We start from the raw sequence: 5,961 nt of genomic DNA, 5'->3' as shown, positions 1-5,961 counted from the left end.
ACGTGCCCTAGCCCCAGTCAATTCCGAAGTAATAAAGACTTGTTATTTACATTCTGAAGCAGTGGATACCCATTAATACCCCCACCCCACCCCGCCACTGTCTTAATCACAAATATAGTCACCCCAAATGCAAGATCAAAGAGACAGCATTTTTTATAATTTCTAGATATTACCCGGCCGACCAATATATAAAATAGTTCCTATAACACAAATTTACAATAACACCATACATTTTCCACCAATAATCACAAAAAAGGGGAAAAGGGAAAGAAGGAAATGGAAATAGAAAGGGGGTAATTCGAAAGGAAACCCCAAACAAATGTTCACAATAATGCCCCTTCCCTTCCGGTCTCAACTCAGGTCCTTCATTTCTGAGATTTCACAAAACTCTTCACCTTTTCATCGGGGTCAAAGTTATATACTGTGCCACTATGGGTGAAACGCAACACGGCCAGGTACCTCACAGAATATGGGATGTTTAAGTTCCTTAATTCTTTTATAACATCATCAAATGTTCTTCTCCCCTTTACCAGAGTTCCTGAAAAATCTTGAAAAAACATTATCTTTGAGCATTTATACATTAAGACTATGAGTTTTTTTCCCCAATCTTCTTGCTGCTTCCACTATTAACTGTTTTCCTGTATAATGCAGGAGCTGCACTAGGACCACACGGGGGTGCTGTTCCCTTCCGCGCCTGCGCGTTGTGAACCGGTAGGCCTGCTCCACACTGACCAGGCCAGACTCCAATTCCAGCTGCAGAAACTTCGGGAGCCATCCCTTCAGGAAGTCAGCCAGATACTCGCCTTCTTCATGTTCCAGGAGACTTGTTCCTGAAGGATCCGAACCTGGTCTTCCAGTGTTCGGGTCCTTCCTCCCGAGACCTCTCTGATGCTGCGGTCCTTTAGTCTACCGCCTCCAATCTTCATTCCATGAACTGCATTTCCTGCTCATGCTTTCTTTAGCATGGCAGACAGTAGGACCATTGTTACTTGAATCCACTCTCGGAGTTTAGCAAACTGCTGTCCTGCTGGAGCCAAAGGAGTCATCCCAGGAGACTGAGTTCTGGCTGCAGGTATCCCCAATGCAGTAGTGGAGTGCCCTGTCTGCTGTCTTCCTTTAAGCTCCTTTCCTTTACTGGTCTTCATTCTGGCTTGAAGGTGTCTGAAGTGATTCCAAAAGCTCGAAATAAACAGTTACTTTAAATTATTACTTTTGTCTCCTTGGGGTGGTTGGAAAGACGGGCGGGAGGTGGCAAAGGTCCACTTTGCACCAGGGGCATGGCAGAGAGCCCAGCACAGCAGACCACTCAGACTGCTGCCAAAATGAATCTTCTCACGAGGTAAGTTTTTAAATCAGTGATTCACCTTCTCGTCAGCCCCCCGGTCGACACTCTCTCGGTTCTTCTGCTGCTGAAACAAAAATGAAGGGCCCCAACGATTTCTGTAAGTTTTTAAATCAGTGTTTCACGTTCCCGTCAGCCCTCTGGTCAAAACTCCCATTCTTCCTGCTGCTGAAACACACATTTTGTGGCTCAAACCATTACTGAATTATGTGATTCGCTGTCAATTAAACAGTAACTGCGCTGGTAGCAGGGATTGTGGAAAGGGCCAATGGTATGTTAAAAGAGAGATTATCTAAATTGGTCAAAAAAGGGGTTACCTGGCTTCAAGTATTGCCTTTGGCAGTATTGCACATGTGAGTGTCTCCACATTCGCAGACCGGACTGTCAGATGCAGACATAGTTTACGGTCTTCCAATGAAGACTCTGTGAGATGCTCATGATAAGCCCCTTGAGGGTGTGGATCTCCATGTAATGAGTGAGCAAATGCAATTACTTGAAACAGTTGACTGTTTCTCTGAAGTTTCTTTACTCGCAGGTTTGACAATCACATTTCCCAGATGAGGAAAACATGATCGCCTCACAAAGTTCACGAGTAAACCCAGGGGATTATGTATGCCAATTGGGAAAGGAACAAACTGGGACAATGCTGAAGTGGCCACACCAACACCAACCTCTGTCAAGACTGAAGGACACTCGTACTGTGTCCACCGATCTGATTGCAGGAAGATTACTCCTCAAACAGAAGTGGACATAGGATGAAAACTTTTTTGGTAGTCTTTGAACTTTCTGAACTCTTTAACGTAGGTAGACATTTGATATTGAAAAACTAGCCTACTCAGGAACTGCATGCAAACACTTACTTACATATGTCATATATGTTTTCAGAAAAGTTTGATATAAGAATGTTGGTTTTGCACCCATGTCCCCATCCATTCAAGGGAAGGAAGGTCTCTTCAACACCTCCCTTTCTATTACCAAAAACATATGAATGGATGTTATGTCGGAATCCCAGGGTAAAAAAATGCAGCATGTTAAACAGTTACAGACAAGAAGAGGGAATAGAGGGAGAGAAAACTCAGGAAGAGAAAGAGAGAAGGGTGGACAGAGAGCAAGACCAAAATCCCAGGAGTATTATCCGGCAAAGACAGAGATAGAGACAGTGAGAAGAGTTGGAACAACAGAAAGGGAGAGATGACAGAAAGTAGTGTGCTGTTGCCATGCAAACAGAATTATCTACAGATAAGAACGGCAAGATCCCAAAGAACTGAGGAAGATGCAGGGAGAGAGATGGGCGATGATGCTGGTTTTGAAAAATTGCACAGTTACGAATTTCTGACAAAAATGGAGAGGGGACAAAGAGTTTTGGAAGGGATTATTTTTTATTTACTCACAGGATGATGGTGTCGCTGGCTTTGCAGCCATTATTGCCCATTACTAATTGCCCAGAGGACAGTTAAGAATCAAACACATTGCTGTGGGTCTGGAGTCACATGCAGGCCAGACCAGGTAAGGACAACAGCTTCCTTCCATAAAGGAGATTTGATCCAGGTGGGGTTTCTTTCACCAATAAATTCATGGTTATCATTAGACTCTGAATTCCATATTTATATTAAATTCAAATCCAATAACTGCCATGGCAGAATTAAAATCCAGGTTCCCAGAACATTATCAGGGTTTCTGGATTAACAGTCCAGCAATATTCCCACTAGGCCATTGCCTCTGCTACAGGAGAATATGAAGAGGGCAGAGATGTGAAGTTTGGTTAAGGGGGATTAAAGGGAAGATGTGGGAGAGACAGCTGGGAACATGGAAGTAGACACGAGAGAGGGAGTCAATGAAATCTGTGGGATCAGAATGTGCAGCAGCCCCTTCTCCAAATTTTTGCCCCTTTGACAGCCTGACCTCCAGACTTTTTTTTCCGAAAGAACAAGGAGACAGGATGGTTTATGATTGTTCTCTCCCTCTGATTCCAGTTCTGGTCTGAATCTTCCTCACTACAGAATGATTTGATTCTCTCTGTCGCTGTATTGTCCGAGTTGCAGCTCCCAAATCAAATGCTGAATCAGTCATGATCCTATTCATTTGCCTACTTCTGTTCCTATTTAGTTCTTAACGCTACCTCCAGCTCTTGGCCCAAACACTGGAGGTTAGGATTACACAAGCAACTGACACGGATGCTCCACTCCTCCGAGAGTTTCTGAGAGAATCAGCCTTTCAGAATTTGAGTTCCAGTCTCTGAGTGAGAAATAAAATCTCCTCAAGGGTCCTCTTAAACTCTGACCGCGAGGTGGAGTAGTCCAGTCACGGGGAAGAAAATGGCAGGCCAGATATACGCTCTTTTCCGCTCCATTTGGGAAGGACATATGTTTCCTTCATCAGCTTCCCGTGCTCTCCCTCTGGCTTGAGAGGACCAAATAGCTTTGCTACCGGCTTCTATAGAAATGCAAGTTGGCTACGACTGAGTTTTATAGGAAATACCCCTGTATTGAGGTCAGTTAGCTCAGCTGGCTAGAGTCAGTTTGCAGTACAAAATGATGCTAACAACATGAGTTCAATTCCCACGCCAGCTGGGATTACTACACAGGGCTCTCCTTCTCAACCTCTCCCCTCGCCTGAGGCATGGTGACCCTCAGATTAAACCACCACCAGCTATGCTAAGAAATAGTTTGGATAGACAAGCAGGAGGCTAGGAGAACACAGCAAGCCAAGCAGCATCAGGAAGTGGAGCAGTCCACGTTTCAGGCATAACCCCTCTTCTGGACTGGGAGTGGGGGTAAGGGGAGCTGTAAATAAAGGTAAGCGAGGATTACGGCTGGGGAGAGGGTCAGGGTGGTGAGTGGTGAATGCAGGTAGAGGACTTGGCCTGGTTGGTCGATGGTAGAATCATTCATGTTTGTTGCTGGAAGGTAGGGTCAGTCAGAAGAAGGGAAGCGAGGAGGAATGGCTGGAAAGGGAGTCGAGGATGGAAAGGGAGGTTATTTGAAATTGAACAACTCAATGTTGAGTCCTTCAGGCTGTTCGCTTCCCAGGCGGAAGATGAGATGTTGTTCCTCCAATTTGCTGCCTGATTCATTGTGGCAACAGAGGAAGGTCATTTCAAAGAGGGAATTGGAAGGGAAAATTGTAATGAGCGGTGACTGGGAGGTCAGGTCAGTCCTTGCCGAACTGGCTGAGATAGTCAGTGAAACATGCCCTTAGGTTACATTTGGACTTGTCAATGTAGAAAAGACCACATCGGGAGGATCAGATACAGTACACTAGGTTGGAGGAGAGGTAGATGAACGTCTGTCTCACCTGGAAGGACAGTTTAGTGCCCTGGATGGAGATGCGGTGGGTGGTGTCCTGGCAGACTTTGCATCTTTTACTGTTGCAGGGGAAGGTACCAAGGGTTTAGGGGAGTTGGTGGGGAGAGTGGAAGAAACCAAAGACTGTCAAAGGGAACGGTCCTTGTGGAAGGCAGACAGAGGTGTTGAGTGGAAAGTATTCTTGTTGGTGGGATCTAGCTGGAGTTGTTGGAAGTGTTTAAGGATGATGTATTAAATACAGAGACTGGTGGGTTAGAAGGTGGGGACAAGGGTGTCCCTGTATTTATTGCGTTTGGGAAGATGTTTAGAGCAGTGGAGTGAGGAATTTTCCTGAACCCCTGCAAACTTAAAAGATGCAAAACCTGCCAGCATACTACACCATCCATCTCACCTCCATCCAGGGCACCGGACAGTCCTTCCAGGTGAGACAGAAGTTCATCTGACTCTCCTCCAACCTGGTTTACTGTATACTTTGCTCTGGATATAGTCTTCTCAATATCAGTGAGACCAAATTTAAATGAAGGGCATGTTTCGCTGAGCCTCTCAGTCAGGCCAGCAAGGGCCGACTTGACCTCCCACTGCCCACTACAATTCTGCTTCAAATTTCATCTTCGGCTTGACCATCTTCTGCCTCCCTCATTGCCACAGCAAATCAGACCGCAAATTGGAGGAAAAGCACCTCATCTTCCGCCTGGGCAGCCAACACCTGGAGGACTTAACATCGAGTCCTCCAATTTCAAGAAACCTCCATTCCCATCCCCGACTCCCTTTCCAGCACCCTTCTCCTCCCTTCCATTCCTCTGACCAATCCTTCCTGCCAGCGACCAACTGGATTCATTCCTTCCATTGACCAACCGGGCTGTACCCTCCACCTGTGGTCACTGAACACTACCTCCCCACTCCGCCCATCTCCCCACCCACAATCCTCCCCCACCCGTCCACCCCCTTTATCTGCAGCTCCCCTTCCACAACACGCTGCCCCCAGCCCTGATCAAGGGTTATACCTGAAACACTGCCTTTTCCACCTACTGATACTGCCTGTGTTCTTCCAGCCGCCTGCCTATGTGCCTTAGATTCCAGCATCTGCAGGGTTTTTTTTTAAAAATGGCTTAGACAAATCAAGTGAACTGTCAGATGGACTGACCAAGTCTGGGAGATTTTCTCCAATGGAACAGTGGATCACCAGAAAACCATAAACACCACAAGATGAAGCAGCAGAAGTAAGTGATTCAGTCACCAAGTCTGCTTCAGCATTCAATCAGATCATGACTGATGTGATCATTCTCAATACAACTTTCCTGCCTTTAGCCCCTA

This window comes from Chiloscyllium plagiosum, chromosome 37, assembly GCF_004010195.1.
Source record: "Chiloscyllium plagiosum isolate BGI_BamShark_2017 chromosome 37, ASM401019v2, whole genome shotgun sequence".
NCBI lineage: Eukaryota > Metazoa > Chordata > Chondrichthyes > Orectolobiformes > Hemiscylliidae > Chiloscyllium > Chiloscyllium plagiosum.
Note: the sequence above shows the minus strand (reverse complement) of the source record.